Source organism: Phacochoerus africanus, chromosome 6, assembly GCF_016906955.1.
Source record: "Phacochoerus africanus isolate WHEZ1 chromosome 6, ROS_Pafr_v1, whole genome shotgun sequence".
Classification (NCBI taxonomy): domain Eukaryota; kingdom Metazoa; phylum Chordata; class Mammalia; order Artiodactyla; family Suidae; genus Phacochoerus; species Phacochoerus africanus.
In genome coordinates this window covers 97,159,964-97,180,189 of record NC_062549.1, presented here as the reverse complement: position 1 = coordinate 97,180,189, position 20,226 = coordinate 97,159,964, and the positions used below count along the sequence as shown (strand labels likewise).

Below are 20,226 nucleotides of genomic sequence, written 5' to 3'. Positions count from 1 at the left end.
GTGGAATTGATAGCATTTTTTTCTTTCTTGGTGATCCGTAGAATGGGTGGTTCACCTTCTAGTTTATAGGAAGAGGTGTGTATATATGAAATATGAATGAAATGGTGAGTCTGGAATTGACACTGAGCCCACATAAATTCCGTGGGCAGGAGGATCACGCCTATACTTGAATTCCGGGGAATAGATTTCGTCACGGTTAGTAATGCCTTTTAGAAGCTGTTTACCAGCCACACAACGAACGGGCTTCAGAGTGTTGTAGAGAGAGCAGGACAAAGCAGATCCATACAGCATCCTCTCCTGGCTTCTGTGCACTTGACAATGCACTTGTGCGCTACTGCATGGATGTCGAAAGACTGCATTCACTTAGGCTTCCCCGTGCACAAGGAGGATCTGAGAATCCCAGCCTGTGGCTGTGTGTCTCCTCCTTCGAAACTCTAGCAAGTCAGGGCGTTCCTTCACACCAATCCCCTTTCAAACAACAGCTAACTCAGCAGAAAAGATTGAGCACAAACTTCAGGTTAATATCATATTTTATTGTCAGAACTTTTAAAGAATAATGTCCAAGTTCATGTCTTTTTACGTAAAAGGACACTTATTGTCATATTCACGTAAAAGACAATTATTTAAAGGAACATTTCAAACATATTTTGTAGTAAGATTCTCCCTGGTAATTCAGTATAGCTCTAATTTATTTGTTTGATTAATGCATCCACATTTTAGGTTTATCAAAACAAACCATACAGGCATTTAAACATTTTTATTTAGTTCCTTAAAAATTTTAAGTTTTTTTCTTTTATTGAAGTATAGTTGATTTACCATTTTATATTTAGTTTTGGATATATAACACAGTGATTTGATATTTTAATAGATTCCATGTAAAGTTATTATAAAATATTGGCTATATTCCCTGTGTTGTACATTATATCCTTGTAACTTATTTTATATCTGGTATTTTCTACTTCTTAATCCCTGTCCCCTATCTGGCTTCTGCCCTAACCCCTCTCTCCACTGGCAACTCCTAGTTTGTTCTCTGTATCTGAATCTGTCTCTGTTTTGCCTTATTCATTCATCTGTTGTATTTTTATTTTATTTTTTCTTTTTAGGGCTGCACCTGCGGCATATAGAAGTTCCCAGGCTAGGGTTTGAATCAGAACAGCAGCTGCCAGCCTACACCACAGCCACAACAATGCCAGATCCGAGCCTTGTCTGTGACCTAAACCACAGCTCATGGCAACGCCTGATCCTTAACCCACTGAGGGAGGCCAGGGATCAAACCTGCATCCTCATGGATTACTAGTTGGGTTTGTTGTAGGCTGAGCCACAAAGGGAACTCCCCATTCTTTTGTTTTATTTTTTAAAATTCATTTATTTCTATTTGGTGGATTGATTTTTTTCCCTATCCAGCTGAAGTTAAGAACCCAGCCATCTGTTCAGAGAGAATGAGTAGGACTTAATAAGCAGAGTGAAAACATGAATCAAAACTCACAAGACCATGGAGTTCCCGTCGTGGCTCAGTGGTTAACGAATCCAACTAGGAACCATGAGGTTGCGGGTTCGGTCCCTGGCCTTGCTCAGTGGGTTAAGGATCCGGCGTTGCTGTGAGCTGTGGTGTAGGTCGCAGACATGGCTCGGATCCCACGTTGTTGTGGCTCTGGCGTCAGCCGGTGGCTACAGCTCTGATTCGACCCGTAGCCTGGGAACCTCCATATGCCGCAGGATTGGCCCTAGGAAAAAGACAAAAAAAAAAAAAAGATTAAAAACTCACAAGACCAGGGGAATTTAAAAATATTTATTGTAGCAAAGCGACTCATTCAGAGCAATCACATCCGAATATCAGGAAAGCGAGTCTGAGCCCAGCCAGAGTCACTGTGCTGATGGCTGCTTCTGCAGCGAGCCCCAGGGTGGTCTTGTCCCCCAGGAGAGACTCATCAAGGGATGGAGGAGACTGAGGGCCAAGAAGCGCAGGACTGGGGCTGGTCTTCAGCTGATTCTCAGAGGCGAGGCAGGAAGCAGCCCCAAAGCTGTGGCAACAGCTGGAGCTCTGCTGTACCAGTGTGCTGAGGCCACTGCAGCCCTGGGGCTAAGGCCACAGCAGGAAGAGACTGGAGCAGGGCATCTTGGGAGGGCCCCTAGGGGGACATTTTGGGGGACACTTGGTCGTGGGTCCTTTGAGAGGAGGCTGGCAAGGCTGCGGGATTTGCTGGCAGGACATCTAGGTGGGATTCAGTTGACCTAAAATCCAATCCAGATGCTTTATGGACTTGTGAAATCCAAGATTACTGTTTCCTCCTTTGGAATCTAACCCCAGGCTGCTGACACCTGTAAGTAATCATAAGTGTGCATACACACACACACACACGTACAAGCCAAAGCCGCCATCTTGCTCATTAAACATGAATATCTAAGATACGGCACAGTCACATAGAAAATGTTCAATAATTTCTCCAAAGAAGATATACAGATGGCCAACAAACACATGAAAAAATGCTCAACATCACTAATTATAAGAGAAATGCAAATCAAAACTATCATGAGATATCACCTCACACCAGTCAGAATGGCCATCATTAATAAATCCACAAATAACAAGTGCTGGAGGGGCTGTGGAGAAAAGGGAACCCTCCTGCACTGTTGGTGGGAATGTAAGCTGGTACAGCCACTATGGAGAACAGTTTGGAGATACCTTAGAAATTTATACATAGAACTTCCATATGACCCCGCAATCCCACTCTTGGGCATCTATCCGGACAAAACTCTACTTAAAAGAGACACGTGCACCCGCGTGTTCATTGCAGCACTATTCACAATAGCCAAGACATGGAAACAACCCAAATATCCATCGACAGATGATTGGATTCGGAAGAGGTGGTATATATACACAATGGAATACTACTCAGCCATAAAAAAGAATGACATAATACCATTTGCAGCAACATGGATGGAGCTAGAGAATCTCATACTGAGTGAAATGAGCCAGAAAGACAAAGACAAACACCATAGGATATCACTTATAACTGGAATCTAATATCCAGCACAAATGAACATCTCCTCAGAAAAGAAAATCATGGACTTGGAGAAGAGACTTGTGGCTGCCTGATGGGAGGGGGAGGGAGTGGGAGGGATCGGGAGCTTGGGCTTATCAGACACAACTTAGAATAGATTTACAAGGAGATCCTGCTGAATAGCATTGGGAACTTTGTCTAGATACTCATGTTGCAACAGAAGAAAGGCTGGGGGAAAAATGTAATTGTAATGTATACATGTAAGGATAACCTGACCCCCTTGCTGTACAGTGGGAAAATAAAAAAAAAAAAAAAGAAAGAAAGAAAATGTTCAATAAATGTAGGTGGAAGACTGAAACAGAAGCTCCATTAGAGGAGGGATTTGTCAGCCTCCAGTTCTGCACACTTTACATTCCAGTGTCTGGAACACACCAGATAATCTGTAGGAGCTCAATAAGTAATTGCTGAATACGTGAATAATACATGAACGGATAAATGGATGAGAAAAGAGAGGAAGGGAGGGAGGAAGGAAGGAAAGCAATTATATTCAAAGTAGAGAAAAGGAGCAGATGGTATTTCACGGTATCACCGGGTGTCATCATTTTCTCTGTGTGCCTCTGTCCCCTCTCTAAGCATCTACGAATGTGTCTGTGAAAGGCAAATGGCCTAGGATACACCCTCTCCAGCCAGCCGTCTCAGTTAACAGAGGCCGGACACTGGCGAGAATTTGGGTCGGCTAATCACTCACCATCCAGGTTAGGGGGTGTAGCTCCCCAGGGGATTCTGCCAGATCCAAGGCAAAACCTCTCCTCCTCTCCGATTCCCCCTCCCTCCCTTTCCACTCCACGTGGTCTCCAGCAGCCCCCACCCTCTAAGCTGTGCTCCCTTTAGGTTCCTAAAGACCCACTCACCTGTTCAAACCCAGTTGTGGACCAGGCAATCCCGAGGTTCAGGGCGGATGAGGAGCAGGTGCAGAGATGTGTTTTATAGGCTCTGGGTAATTCCTGGCTCTGGGAGGAGCAGGAAGTGGCTCCTCCACATTCGGGCACATGCAGGGTGACTCTTGACATTCCATTCCCGCTCCCTGACTGTTCAATCCATCCTTCCCTGGAGAGCCTGAGCTACTCTTCTGCAGCTGCAGACCGAGCCCTCACCAACTGTGGCCTTTCCCTGGCGGGGACTCTAGGAAGCCACATGAAGACTCCTCTTCCCTGGGTTGAGAATCTGGTTTCTCAAAACTCTATGATCCTGTTCTTTCTTGGAAATGCATAAATAAATTATTTTCCTCTCTTCTCAATTCAACCCATGACCCAGCTTCCTTGGTCCTTAAGAAAATAGGCTCTTTAAACCCATGGGCCAGCGGCCAGGTTTAAGCCCGGGCAGCGCAGCTTCCATATTGGTTGCATCTCTCTCTCATCTCCACCCCCCACCCCCACCCCCCGCCCTGCCCTCCCCTCCTCTTCTCTTTTTGCTTTCCTTCCCTTCCCCCACTCATCTCTCTCTCTTTCTCACAAACACACACTCACTCTCTCCACCACCCCCTCCCCCTTCTCTTTCTCGCTCCAGTGATGGAGTAAACATGGGGGTGGTGGCTAAAATTATTTCAACATTACTGCCTGGACTAACTTACCTTCTGGCTACTAAAGGCATTATTTGAAAACAATTCTGCTTTAATGCGGACAGTCAATGTCATTGCTATTTCTCTAACCCTTACAAGAACCAAGGGAGGCAGGCAGTTGTATCACACCTGTTTTATAGCTGGTGATCGGGAAGCTCGGGGGGCTACAGGTTCACATGCTGGGGAAAAGCAGGTGCCAGCTCACAAGGGATTCCCCGGCTCTGCCCCCACTCCCCCCACTCCGCTGCTCCTTTTAGCCACACCACTCATGTCTCTCAGACACACGCCCGAGCCCAGTGCTCTTACCCAGAGAGCCGAGTCGGAGTCTGGTCTTTCTGTTATGAGGTCTTATTCCAAAGGGGGCCCCTGAGGAGAGTCAGAGTGAAGCTCTGCTTTGGTTTTTCTCTGCATCCTGCTTCACCTGTAAGGGCTGCACTCTTGCTAGATTTTCCCTCTGCAATTCGCACATCAGACCTGCTGGGGTCAGGGGTCAGCCTAGGGCAGGGCCCTGAAGGCGGCCTCCTGCTCTGTCTCTTGGCCGCCAGCATGAACTCAGCCCTGCACTCTTCTGTCCGTGAGCTAAGCGTGGGGATGTTCTGAAACTGGAGCCCCAAGGAGCATCCACAGGTCTCCCCTTCTCCTCATTGTTATCGGTCCCTTCTGTGGGCCTGCAGGCTTCTTTTCAGGGAGCCCCCCAGTTGCTCCCCCTATTCTACAAAGAGCCGGAGGACGGGGTAAAGATCTGGGGTCAGCTTCTAATACTGGGGTTGCTGAGGACCCCGGAGAGCTGGTGACCTCGTGACCCTCTGGGTCTCAGGAGGAGGATGTGATGGAGGGGAGGTCCCCTCTGCACAGGGAAGGGTTATTAAAAGCTCCTGTGGTCCTACAGCATGTCTGAGGCCCTGAGGGAGAAGGGGATGGAGACGGCTAATCCAACAGTTAGACGTGTTCCTTGACTCTCTCACTGGTGGGGCTGCTGTTGGGAGATGGGACAAATAATTGAGTGGAGAAGAAAGCTGGAAACTGCAGTCTTGTAGCTTGCGTCCTACTTGGTGCTATGGAAGGAGCTGGGATGCCTTCCAAGCTCCCCTGCATCCCATGGATGTGAAAGGGGTCCAGAGGATCCTATCGGTCCCCTGGAGAAGGAAGGAGATCGAGGTGCTGGTGTGGGGATGTGGGGGCTGGGAGAGTCACCCTAGCTGGGATGAATGGGGTCTGTGCCTCTACAGTTGAAAGTGGCAGGGTGGGCTCTGGGGACAGGGTGTCCGGAGCCACAGCCAGGGCTCAGGGAAGTCCCCAGCTCCAGTCGGAGCTAGAGTGAACCAGGGTTACTCAGGAGGATCCTGGGCCTGCCTGAGTCACAGGATCACAGATTTCATCACCCAGCTGCAGCCGGAGAACCCTGTCCGTTCAGTCCTCCAACAGTAGGGGGCAGCAAAACCCCCCAAATCAAACAGTAGAATCGCAGGCTTCCCTTTGTGTGTGGCTTTCAGCTCTTGAAAGTTTCCCTGCTCCTGAACCCAGAAGCCAGCATGGGCAGGACCAGGGAAGAGGGGTAAGTCACGTTAATAGGGAGGTGAGATTTACTCAGACTGAATAATTTCATTAAAAGAGACAGAATACAGACATCTAATCAGGCATTTTAAGTGCGTTTTCCCTTTTATCCCCACCCTATGTGGGCCAGTTGCTCAAGAATCAGCATTATGTTCATTTAAATTAAAGAAGCTCCTAGTTTTGTTTTGTCTCTACCCATTTCTGTTTAGTGTACAAATCTTGCCACCCCACCGCAGTGGTTTCCCTCCGTCCTGCTCTCCTGGCTTACCTCCCGCCTTCTTGTCTGGTTCCCATGTCCCACCCATGTCTCGGAGGCGGGCATGGAAGGAGGACTCCGATGTCTCCTTTGGCCTCCACATGACTCCACATGACTCCCCTGCCCATCGACCCACTCACCTGTGCCCCACCCATCAAGTCTAGCTCGGCCCCGCCCCCCAGAAGGCTTCCTGTCCCCCGCCCTGTCCGGCTCCACCCCATTCCCCAGCCAGTCACCGCCGAGCTCTCCTCCTGACCTTCTAGAACACTGGGTATTTGCATTCTATAATCTGCACCATTTGGCATTGTTCTCTTGTAATATGATTTACTTGGTCTAATATCGTAGTTATTCTCTGGCGCGGGGATGCACACTAAACAAGATGGAATGTAAATACTATTCTTCATCTGTGTCAGAAACAGGAAGACCTTGGAATGACACCTACCCAAGAGCCCCATAAGGTCCTAGGAGCTCCTTAAAAATTAAGATATAATTTCACATACCGTAACACTCACCCTTTGAAAGTGTGCAATTCAGGGATGTCTTGTATGTTCATAAGGCTTTGCAACTATCATAGCTGTGTGTTTCCAGAATGTTTTTATCACTCTGGATATCTGTGATAGGACAGGTGTCCCTTTTGGTACCCAGGAGAGGTCATACCTCTCATCTGCTGTTCTAGGCCGAGTTGTGAGCCTCCTCTCCCCAACTTCATATGTTGAGATCCCAACTCCCAATACCTTAGGATATGTCTATTTGGAGATGGAGCTTTTAAAGGACATATAAGGTAAAACAAGGCCATTAAAGTGGCCCTAATCCTATGTGGCAGATGTCCTTATAAGAAGAAGAGCTTTGGACGTAGACACACACAGACGGAAGAAGACAGGAAGACACAGGAGAAGGGGGCCATCTCCAAGCCAAGGAGAGGGTTTGCGGAAGAAACCAGCCCTCTGGACTACGTGATCTTGGACTTCCAGCCTGCAGAATTATAAGAAAATAGATTTCTGTGGTTTAAACCACCCAGCCTCTGGTACTTTGTTATGGCAGCCCTAGCAAATTAATACCTCTGTTTTCCAACATTTCTTTGTCCAAACTTCTCTTCAACTCAGCTTCTCTTGTCTCTGTTGTTCCTTCTTATTCCATAGTCCAAGTCTCTTAAATCAGGCTGTAAGCTCTCCAGATCACAGTTATTTTTTTGGCTTTTTAGGGCTGCACCCATGGCATATGGAAGTTCCCAGGCTAGGGGTCGAATTGGAGCTGCAGCTGCCAGCCTATTCCACAGCCACAGCAACTCAGGATCTGAGCTGTGTCTGCGACCTACACTGCAGCTCACGGCAAAGCCAGATCCTTAACCCAATTGAGTGGGGCCATGGATGGAACCTGCATCCTCATGGATCCTAGTCAGGTTCGTTACCACTGAGCCATGACGGGAACTCCAGTGTTTTTTTTTTAAGTTTTATTGAAATATAGTTATATTACAAGGCTGTGATAATTTCTGCTGTACAACAAAGTGACCCAGTCATACATATACACATATCCACTCTCTGATTCTTTCCCCAAATAGATCATTTCAGAATACTGGGTAGAATTCTCTGTGCTATACAGCAGGTCCCCGTTGTGGCAACGAGACTAAGTATCCAACTTGCTTTACACACAATGGACAGCAGGGGGCGATAAAATCAAGGACACGAGTCCAGAACCAGTGGCCCATCTTGGAGATTTCGCTGGGGTCCCAGATAGGACCCTAAAGAGCAGGAAGCCACCCAGACATCACTACAAACCTCCTTCTCCTTCAAGGCCTAATGTAATGCTGTCAATCTCAAATAATCAGAATCAATTGTGGCTTCCTCTACTAGGCATGCCCCTACGGAGTGCCTTCTACATAGTAAACCTGGTTATCACACCAAACACAGGGTGATAACACTCTGTACCAGGACCTATCTTAAGTGCTTTAATAAATTAATGTATTATACCATATGTTTTTATGTTTATTATATTTATGTAAATTATATATAACATATTTATAGAGAATATAATTTATGCAGGACACATTTATATTATATAATGTACAATTAATATTAATATCATAAATGCATAATAATGCAATTATATAATGTAAACATTCTAAAGTTACAAATAAATAATATATAGTAATATATAATACCACTAGTATAAATATTATACCTAGTATAATTTATTAATTAATATGATAATATTACTATGATGTAAAATAATTTATGGGAACCATTTTATAGCCTCCAGTTCCCAGAGAAGTTAAGGATCTTTCCCAAGGTTGAGCTGACATTCGAACCCAGCACATTGACTCCCAAGTCTGTGCTTTTAAACTCCTGCTGTGCCAGCTCCCTCCTGCATTTCTTGGCTTCTACTACCAGGTTTTATGTCCCTTTATGACGGAGACCACATCTTACCCATCCTCATGTCCATCCATGTGGTTCCTTGTTTTTTTTTTGTCTTTTTTGCCTTTTCTAGGGCCGCTCCCGCGGCATATGGAGGTTCCCAGCCTGGGGGTCTAATTGAGCTACAGCTGCTGGCCTGCACCAGAGCCACAGCAACGCGGGATCCGAGCCACATCTGCAAACTACTCCACAGCTCATAGCAACGCCAGATCCTTAACCCGCTGAGCGAGGCCAGGGATTGAACCCGCAATCTCATGGTTCCTGGTCGGATTCGTTAACCACTGAGCCACGACAGGTACTCCTGGTTCCTCTTTCCTCATTCAGTCTTGTGTTTGGTGTGTGGGAGACAGTAGAAGCTTATCTTAAATATTTACTGAATTATTGACCTCTCTTCTCATTTCACAGGCAAGGAAACTAACACCCAGGGCAAGACACCCAGTCCAAGGGCAGAACCCAAGCATCCTGACCCCTAGGTGTTGCAAACACTGGCTGGGTCAGGCTCTGAGGTATCTCAGTCCCAAAGAAGCAGGACTACAGTATTAATAAAACACACAGAGATTTCCCTTAAGACTCCACCTTTAGGGTATCTTGTCTGCATCACATCACCAACTTTCTCTAAATTAACTCTATGAACTATTCTGGTGATTATAGAAAGGAAGGGGTTGCCGAGGGGAAAGCATTGCCTGATCAAGTCCCGTGTGTCAGGGGCCACACAGCGAGTTCAGATTTGTCACCTCAATGTTCTCAGAGAAACTCCCAAATTTAGGCTGAATTTCTCCCATCATTATCCATGTGGAAACCAAAGCTCAGTGTGGTTAAATAGCTCCCCCAGGACAATAGACTTACGATTCCAACAGGAGTCGGACTTCTGAGGTTGGGTTTTGCTACCCCACCACCAGGGGGCATCCTGTTATCATCAGAATGGCACCTTCAGAGAGCAGATAGGGACTCTGGGGGAGAGTGGGTTGTGTTTGCTCTGTGGCTGTCAGGTAAGGGACTTGGGGTGACTAACCTGGAAAGCCCTGGCTAGGGACCGAAATTCCTCCCCAGCCCTCTGGGTGCTGGGAAAGCAAATATCATCTCTAGTTTCCCCCTGTCGTGTGGGGACAGGATTGCTGTCCCCCGGGGATGATTTCCGGCTGGGGAAGGGGCTTCTGGCTGCTCTGAGGTCTACATGATCTATAGTTTTCTTGAAGGGGCTGAATTCAGAAAACCTGGGTTCTAGGCCTCACCCTGCCACTTACTAGCTGGGTGACCAAGGTGAACTGCTTTCTGCTTTCTGCTCTGGCTCTGGGCCTCGGTGTCCTCATCTGGGGGGAAATCTACCCTAGCCACCACCCCGTGCCCCTGCCCAGGACTCCTCCAAGGGCTTAGACCTGGAACCCCATGACTGCACCTTCATTTCTTCATCCCGGGGTCCGTACCTGCAACCACACACACGTGTTCCCCATGAAGGGGCCATACTTAGTGTATGTATCAGATGGCTTGGGGACAGCAGGCTTTATTTTTTGTCTCTTTAGGGCCCCACCTGCAGCATATGGAAGTTCCCAGGCTAGGGGTCGAATTGGAGCTATAGCCGCCGGCCTACACCACAGCCTCAGCAACGTGGGATCTGAACCGCGTCTGTGACCTACACCACAGCTCATGGCAACGCCGGATCCTTAACCCACTGGGCAAGGCCAGGGATCGAATCCGCATCCTCATGGATACTGGTCTGGCTGGTTACTGCTGAGCCATGACAGGAACTCCCAACAGCAGGTTTTCAATGGACAAGAGAGCGCTCAAGGATGATACTATCTAAAAAAATACAGAAACAGATCATGGCCAAGGAGAGCAGACTTGGTGTTTCCGGGGGCGGGGGGTGGGGGAGTGGAATGGATGGGTGTTTTGGTTTTTTTTTTTTTGATGCAAACTCATATTTGGAATGGATGGGCAATGGGATCCTACTGTACAGCACAGGGAAATGTGTGTGATTGGGTCACTTTGCTGTACAGCAGAACTTGAAGAAACATTGTAAATCAACTACACTTTAATAATAATAAAAAAATTAAATTAAATTAAATTAAATTTACAATGGAAAAGAAAAAGAGAGAGAGCCTGAGGCCACCAGCTGAGGGACAGGAGTGATGACATGGGTAAACCAACAGGGGGCTGCTGGCATCGCCAAAACCAGCCTTCACAGTCCAGTGGGACCAGCAGTCTGAGAAACAGGGCACGGCACCCACCTCTTTGTTGCCTTGGCCACCCAGGTATCTTCTCTGGACCTCACCTGCCACATCTGTCCACTCCCTGTATTCGAAAACAGACTGGACTTCATTCGGAGCTCGGCGGGCCCATCTTCCGGCGGGGCCTTGGCAATGATTCAGGTCCCATCAGCCGGGCAATGCCAGGGCTCTCTGCCAGGCTGCCCTTTCTCACCCGGGCCTCTCCTGGGTGCACATCTCCCTTCGCCCAGCTTCTTGGATGGGGTCAGTTTAACCCTTTCCTCCTAAGCAGAAGTGGAGCAGCAGGGCTGGGGGTGGAAACACTCAGGAAGGGGACTCGTTCTCCTGTCGACTCTGGAGCAGTTGAGAGACCTGAAGGGTTGAACTTAGCATCTGCCCCTGAGCTGTGCCACCCTCTGCGTGGCCTCTTGTGCATCCCTGTCCCTGCCTGTAAACCTGACATTGCTTCCACCTTGAGAGTAGTTATGGGAACCATCTGCCACGTAATCAGATCTCAACTGGTGTTTGTTTTCCTTTCCATCTTTCTCATATTCGGACTTCTCCTGCTCTGAGTGAGAGAGAAAACACACAGGGGAGGCCGACACAGATTTACACAGCACTTTACAGTGTCAAGAAAACTCTTGGAGTTCCTGTCGTGGCTCAGGATGAGGATCCATGAGGATCCATGAGGATGCAGGTTCAAGCCCTGGCCTTGCTCAGTAGGTTAAGGATCCGGCATTGTCGTGAGCTGTGGTGTAGGACGCAGACTGGACTTAGATCTGGTATTGCTGTGGCTGTGGTGTAGGCCGGCAGTTGTAGCTCTGATTCGACCCCTACCCTGCGAACCTCCATATGCTGTGGATGTGGCCCTAAAAAGCAATAAAATAAAATAAAATAAAATAAAATAAAATAAAATAAAACAAAACAAATGAAGAGCACTTTAAAATGCATGGCTTAATTGAACTCATAACGTGGCTGAGACTGTGACCATTGCTGGGTGAGAGTCTCTTCCTGCGGCTCACTAGGACTCTGTGTTTCACCTTTCATAGCTCTCAGCACTAATGTGATGTCCTGTTTAATGTCCACCTTCCCCGTGAACCTTAAACTTCACGAGATCAGGGGCCATGTGTCTGCTCCCTGCTGTATTCCCAAAGTCAACCTGCTGCTCAAAAAAATTTGTGGTTTGGTTGAATGAATAGAGTCATCGTTGTTTTCATTTTACAGATGAGCAAACTAAGACCTTGAGGGGCCATGGGGACTCTCCCAAGGTCACCTAGTGAATCAGTGGCAGAAAGGGGATTCCTTCTGGCTCCTGGCTTAGAAGGTGGAAGGAGTGGGCAAGGTGTTGGTGGGAGTAGCACTGTAACTCCAAAGACAGAACATTGAGTGTCACCTCCCTGTCACTCCCCACCTTGTCTCATTCTACCGCGAGGTCTTGGGAGGGTCTCTGCATGTGTCATCCTGTCTTACATGTATGTTTGTGTGTGTGTCCACCCAACCCTACCCTGACCCAGAGTGGCAATGGCTTAAACACAGTGGCCAGGCCTTCTTCTCATCTGTATCTTTAGGGTCAACACAATGCCTGGCATGTTATAGGCACTTGATATGTTTTTGAGGATGCAATGATTGACTGATGGATGAACCTTCCAGAGCAGCTCCGAATGTCTTTTGGACATGTCACTGTTGGTGCAAGGTCAGACTGAAGCTCCTCTAAGCCAGGTGTGCCCCTGAGCGCAGCCAGTGCAGGGTGCTGTGGACAGTGTTGGGTGCTGGATATCGTGCCAAGGACTGTGAGCCTCCGGGAACAGAGTCTGTGGGAAACGTGCAGGACTGGTCCATGGGATCCTCCCGGGAAAGGGTGGGTTTGCAGAGGTCTTCTCATCCAGCCTCTTCCTGTTGTATACACAGGTACGCTGCTCCCAAGGCAGAGTGATGGCCTGAGCCCAGGCTCCGCCCCCACCTGACATTCTGGTTCCCGGACACCTGCAGAACCAGCTGGAGAGATGAGAGAGCTCAATTCCCAGTCATCACAGGAGTCCCACAAAGGTCAAGGCCAGGTCACTCAGATCAGACATCAGGCTCCTTCCTGCTCTCTCACCCTCTTTGGGTCAAGGCAGTGTGTGCCCTCAGGACTGTCCTCCAGGGAGGCTCCAGCAGTGCCCTGGGAGTGTGTTGACACAGGGCTATCACTGGGGGTCTTTCCTATTGCAGGCCTCCCCTTCCTCCACCCTCTGGGCTCACTGACATCATGTAAGGCTGCAGGGTTATGAGAGGGACAGAGCTCCTCCTAGGTTGGCCTTATCATCATCATTCTCTGATGGTGTTTTTATTATTACTCTTCGTTTATATTTTTATAGTCCTTTATGACTCATCGGGGACTTTACCACATGTGATCTCATTGGATTGGGTACCATACAAGTAGCCTCCCTGTCAGAGATGAGAAAATTGAGATTCCAAGAAGGAATGTGATGTCCAAGATTCTAGGGGTAATAGGGCAGAGTGGAGACACAAGAGCAGATTTCTCTGTTTCATATTCTATTTTATTCCCCTGTCTTCCCTCTGCTCAGCTGATTCTTTTTCCACTTTAAGGGTATTGATGGAGCACCACCAGACCCAGAGGCTTTCACCTTGGATAGAATTCTCTCTGGTCACCCCTGCCTCCAGGATCCCAGGGGAAATATGGCATCTCTGTAGCTGAGGCCCGCAGTGCTCCGAGCCCGGTGCTTCTGAGACAAGTTCCTTCCATGGTGCCAGGGGAGGCTTGTGGGAGAGGGGCGCTGAAAGCCCCAGGCAGAGACAGGGCTGGCACACCCTAAGAGCAAAGGGTTATAGTGCTCTTGCCATGTGCTGCTAAGGACGCTTCGTTGACCATCAAGTTTTCTGACCCAAGAGACTTTCTTCTCCAATAAATGAAAATTTGTGTCCAAGAGTCTTGGGATTAGTGGGAGGCAGGCCCTGTTCTGGGCAGTTGTCTTCACATGGGGTCCCCAGATGCCGAGAGAAGCTCACAGGACTCTCTGCCAGCTCGGTGGTAGCTGGTGCCAACGGTGGCCCATGGCTCTCCTCCCTTCCTTCTCTCCTCCCTTCCTTCCTTAGTTTCCTCCTGCAAGAGATGCACAGAATTGAGGGCAAATAATTGCTGGGTCCTCTTGTTTCCATTTAGTAGGAATCCAGATTCATGGTGGAATCCAGTCTTCATGGTCTTAGGGGAACCCTTAGATACCTCTGCAGGATGTTGACTTGTTCTTGCTCCAGCGTCACAGAAACAGGAGGACTCACACAGAGGTTGTGGTGGGTATTGAAATGTTCCACAAAGTGCTGGCTTTGGGGCCCTGGTGTCCACACCTCGACTGGTGGGAGTATTGGCAGCAGGCAGATCACAGCACACGCTGCAATGGGGACTGACTCCCCAGGCTGAAGCCCAGATCCCATTTTACTTTTTACTGGCTTTACTGAACTGGAAATATTTTGTCCCAAGAAAAGCATGTAAATTGATACCCTTCCTTCTTTCATTCCTTCCTTCTCCCTCCCCTTCCTCTTTCCTTCTACCTCCCTCCTCCTTCTTCCCACGAATATTTAATGAGCCTCTTACTATGTTCCAAGCATTCTCTGGGTCTTGGGGATTTAGCAATGCACTGGGAACCTAAAGAGATCAGCTATCTGGTACATGAAGAGTTTGGTGCAGGTCCAGAGCTAGCTGCACCAGAGAACCCCTGAGCACTAGAAGTTTTGCAATATCTGCCAGGAACAGACAGCACTCAGAAAGCTGGCCTCATCCAAGGGGGTTCCGGAGAATAACCTCCTTGGAAGGGCAGCAACTGAACCCACAAAATCAGAGGCCTAGCTCCTGCCCTCCTCAGGCAGCAGTCCAGGGAGAGATCAGCCACAGAAAGCAGGAGTGACTTTCTCCCATGACCTCTCAAAGTCCGTGGGGCTCTCTGTCCCTCCACTGGACAACTGGCAGTTGAGTGACTCTGTTCTCACGTTCCAGCTCCCCATATCTTCCCTCCGTTCAGTGGCGGCCAGAGAATTAGGCGGTTCCGACAGTGGAGATGGGAAGAGCATGGAGCTCAGTGGCCGGAGCCCCACGCACTGGACCTGACTTCTGCAGCCACTGTCATCCGCTGGTGGAGGAGGGATGGGCCAGATCTCTGACAGATTCCAGGTGACCCCTAGAGTCTCAGAGTAACTCAAGCAGGACTTGACATCCCTCTGTTTATTTAAAAGGGATCCAGAATCGCCAAGGTTTCAAGTCTCCTGTTTGCAGACATCCCAGGGAGACCAAGGCAGCATGCTGGGGAGGAGTGGCTTCAGTCAGTTTCCGCAGAATCAGGCTGAGTCAAGGTCAGAGCATGCTCTGCAGCAGCTATGACAGCTCTGTGGGCCTCCTCCCTCCCTAACCATGATGACGAGCTCTCATTCCTTCATTCTTCACTCAACAAATATCTGCTGAAGGCTGTAAGCTCAGTATTGGATCCTTGAGGACAGAGTGATGACAGCATAAAGCATCTACCCCAAGGAACTCTTGGTGTAGAAGCAGGGATAAGACTTTCAGGAAGTCTCACTCCTCCTGGGCGTTGGTTATGTGCCTCTTGTGGTCTCAGGGTCATGGGCGGAGCACCCAGACCTTAATGTAAAGGGTCTCAGAACCCAACGGGGGAAGCCAATCAGGAGCACAGGGCACACAGGGGCACCGTCAGAGACGTGCTGCATTACAGGGATCTCCTGATCAGGTCCCATCTGGGCAGGTGTTTCAGAGGACAGTCCTGGGAAGCAGGTGTGTGTGTGTGTCGGGGGCGGGGGCAGAGCACCTTCTAGGCAGAGGGTGCGATAAAACATGCTCAGGGATAGTGATAATTTGAAGTGGTTGGAGTGTCCCTACGGTGCAGGGGAGACAAGCCTGGGGAGGTATGAGTTGCCAAAGTACGAGGAATTCAGGCACCATTTGGAGAGAATTGAATTTTGTTTCCCCTTGGGGGTAGTAGGGAGCTATTGAGGTTTAAATAGGTCCAGATTTGCATTTTAGACTGATCAGAAGGGTCCGAGGAAAGAGGGCAGAAGAACTGGGAAAGCTGGGTGTGTCACTGGATGTGGGTTGAAGAAGGAGACCCTAGGATGACTCTGGGTCTTGGGTCTTGGGGTCATTTACTGAGGGGACTGAGGAGGCTGGTGGGGAGGTAGGGATGGAGGTAGTGATGGTGGGTTCTGTGCACATCAATTGCTGTCAACTGTGGAATATGGTTTATGCCATCAGTGGGTTGGGATAAAGACTAGGTAGTCGAGGAGTTCCCTGGTGGTCTAGGGGTGAAGGATTCAACGTTGTCACTGCTGTGGCTTGGGTTTGATCGCCAGCCTGGGAACTTCCACATGCTGCAGCAACAACAAAAGATTAGTAGTTGGGAGAGAGGCCCTCACATGCTAGTGATGAGGAGCCCTATGGTGGAGGATTTAACAGTGAGAGGGTCTGCATATTGAGACAGAGGCAGAGGGCACAGAGGCTGAGTAGAGGGAGCAGGAAGGGGTTCTAGAAACTGAATGCCCTGGAAGGAGCAATTTGTGGCCCTAGGATAGAGATGGTCATATTCCCAGATCACTCTTGGGATCTTGGCGGAAAAGACAAAGGCACAGGAAACATTTGGTTGTTTGTCTTTAAGCATCTGGTAAATTGCTCAGACTCCTCTCGCATGACTCAGGCACACTCCACCTGTCTGCCAGAGCCGGAGCACGACGGAGAAGACTCAGGAAGTCTTGGCACTCAGGGCGGGGAGAGTTGGGCTGCGGTGGGCATGGGTGGCCGAGGGCGTATTGGAGGCCAAGAGGGAGGAGGGGCAGCGCCAACTTACAGTTGCAAATCCTAGTTGCCCGCATGTATGGGTGTCTTTCCTCTTTGTTACAAGTGAGATTCGCTTCCTCCCTTATTATTTTTTATCTGTCAACGGAATCTCCGCTACTTGAAGCTGAATGATGTGTAACGAAGAATTGTATTTGTCACTCATTTCCCATCTCAGTTCCTTTCTTTCTTTCCTTCTTTTCCTCTTTTTTCCCTCATCCCTCCTCTCTCTCTGTCTTCCTTCCCCATTTGCCATGGGCCACCATGCACCCAGTCTGGAGCTCGGCCCCAGGTCTACAGTCAAACTAAATTTCTTCAAACCCTGGAGTGTGAATATCATCGGTTGAGCTTTGAGACCTTAAGAGATAGTGTCTTTGAGTGGAGAGAATCTTTTTTCCCCAGATATGGGTGAGGGCCTGTCTCTGGAGGGGTCATTTCCATTCAATAAACATTGGGTTCCTTTTGTGTGCAGATCATGGGGTGAGGCAGCCCTCCTCAGTCCCCAGCTGAGGTCAAGGGTTGGGAACCATGCGGTTCCCTGGGCCTCTGGCTCTAAGACAGACTCTCTCTCTCTCTCTCTTTTTTTTTTTTTGTCTTTTTTAGGGCCATACCCACAGCACAGGTAAGTTCCCAAGCTAGGGATCTAATCAGGGCTGTCGCCACCGGCCTACACCAGAGCCACAGCAACTCGGGATCCAAACTGCATCTGCAACCTACACCACAGCTCATGGCAACACCGGATCTTTAACCCACTGAGCAAGGCCAGGGATCGAACCCGCATCCTCATGGATGCTAGTGGGGTTCGTTAACCACTGAGCCATGGCAGGAACTCCTCTAAGGCAGATTCTTGTTTGGACCAGGACACCCCCTGTCTTCCAGCTGGCTCCTTTCAGTACGCCACCAAGGGTACCTGTGTTCTCCCAGCTTTAGGAATTTAATAGAAAGGTAACAAACATACAGTTCTGGCTTCCAAGGGTTCATGATCTTGAGGATAAGTGACATCCACATATCCAGCAGAGCAGTGCTGGCAGGGTGTGACGAAGCATCTGGGAAAGTGAGTCTCACAGGGAGGGCTTCTGGGGGCCAGGCGGGCAGGGAGCTGGCATCTGAGCTGCAGCTGGAGGAGCAGGGGGATGGTGCTCGGAGCCCCAGGAGTGAGGACCGTGTGTAACTCTCTCTCTCTGCCTAAAGCACCAAGCAGGTACCTGGTGCTTAATAGAAACTCAAAACCTCTGCAAAAGTGATTGAATAGAAGCATCAAACGCCATCTTTGCGAAGCCTTTTCTGATACTTTCAGTGAGTTTAGTATCTCTGTGCTAAGTTACATGTTTTATCATCCAAGGCCTGAGTACTTATTTGCAGGAAAATTAGAAAAGGACAGTTAAGCAAAAGGAAAAAAGAAATGCTCATAACCCCTCACCTAGAAGTACTTGCTTGTTATTTTAATACAGATCCATCCAGACTTTTTTTCTGTTTACTTACAAGTGTTGTGTATAAACATACAGATATATTTGGAGAGATATAAATGGAATCACCCTATTGCTTATGCTTTCGTAACTTGTTAGAAATGTAAAAACAAACAAACAAACGAACAAACAAAACGCTCTAATTAAGCTTTGCTCCACATGCATCAGTCTGCCCCTATTATAGCTCACAGGGACAACTCAGTGGGCAGTGATAGTGGCTTTGCTCTGTCTCTCCACTGCCTAGCACAGGCCTGGCTCCCTCTAGGTCCTCAGTGTAAGTTAGGGAGTGGAAAAAATTCCCTGCTGAAGACATTCCTCTGATGATGGCAAACATGGGCAGATGAAGCAGCCACAAGGGACAGCCCAGCATCCTGGAGTCTCGTGTGTTACGCAGCCCCACCAGACACAAGACAGATGTCTGTCGCTCTGCGGCCAGCTTCTCCTGCTGGGAGAACAATGTGCCTCAGTGCATGTGCTTCCAGGGGCCTCCTTGGCTATTTTTACTCCTCCAGGTCCCCACCCTGGAAATTTACTTACACTCCAAGAGGAGGAATCCTCCTTTCTCTGCTTACTCACTCGGGGGAGACTCCCACAGCATCCCTGCCTCCAGGAGCCAGCTATGGAAATGCTCCCGGTGGAGGAGATAACACGGCAGCTGGCCAAGAGCCCCAGGAGGCGTGAGCTCTTGGATCAGGAATCCATGAGCAGGCAGAGCTAGGCTGGCTCAGAACTTGGAGGTGAGGCTCCTCCAGGAAGTGCTATGTGCACCTGAGGGCCCCGGGCTGCTCTGTGAGTCAGACTCGGGTGTCCCTGCTTCACCCGTGAGTCTAGTGTTCATTTCTTGGAGGTGGGGGCGCCCAGGCAGGAAAGATGATTGCTCTGTGGGTTGAGACCAGAACTGCCAGAGGGTTCTTCTCCCCAGCACTCCAATCACTTGGGAGAACAGAAAGCCCTATTTTAAGGCTGTGTGGCACCATCTTTGCAGAGGAGGAGTATTTAAGGTTTGCTTATGGGCACTTTTGTTATTGAGATACAATTGCCATGTAACATTATGTAAGTAAAGATATACAAAGTGTTGATTTGATACATGTATGCATTGTAATATGATGACCACTGGAGCTTTAGCTAACACCTCTGTTACGTCACATAATTACCATTATTATTTTTTGTGGTGAGAACATTTAAGATCTAGTCTCCTAGCAACTTTGACGTATACAGTACAATACAGTGGACTAGTTCATGTCACTACGCTGTGCAGTGGATTTTCAGAACTTATTCATCTTCTAGGTGCAAGTTTATACTCTTTCACCATATTTCCCAAATTTTCCCACCACCCCAGCTCCTAGTAACCACCATTCTACTCTGTTTCTGTGAGCTTAGCTTTTTTAGATTCCACATGTAGGTGACATTTTATGTATTTGTCTTTCTCTTTCTGACATCTCAGTATAATGCCCTTAGAATTTGTTCATGTCACAAATGGAAGGATCTCCTTCTTTCTCATGGTCATATAATATTCCATTGCAGATATATATGTATATATCTGCCACATTTTCTTTATCTATTCATCTGTTGATGGATACCTAGGTTGTTTCCATATCTTTGATATTGTGAATAATGCTGTGAGGAACATGGGAAGGCAAACATATTTTTGATATCCTTTTTTCATTTCCTTTGGCTGTAAACCCAGACGTGAGATTGCTAGATCATATGGTAGTTCTATTTTTAATTTTTTGAGGAACTTCCATACTGTTTTCCACAGTGGCAGGACCAATTTACATTCCTACCAACAGTGCACAAGGGTTCCTTCCTTGCAAACACTTGTTATTTTTTGCCTTTTTTTTGGTATAATAACCATTCTAACAAGTGTGAAGTAATATCTCTTTAT

At 48.3% G+C, this 20,226-nt stretch overlaps 1 long non-coding RNA gene across 1 annotated transcript; it reads right to left on the bottom strand.

The window, feature by feature from the left end:
* Nucleotides 1-1,774: 1,774 nt before the first annotated feature.
* LOC125128920 (uncharacterized) lies at nt 1,775-3,956 on the bottom strand. Its single transcript, XR_007135350.1, has 2 exons — nt 3,914-3,956; nt 1,775-2,232 (listed from the first exon to the last, which is right to left on the bottom strand). It is a non-coding gene; the product is annotated as an uncharacterized LOC125128920 (long non-coding RNA).
* Nucleotides 3,957-20,226: the final 16,270 nt, after the last annotated feature.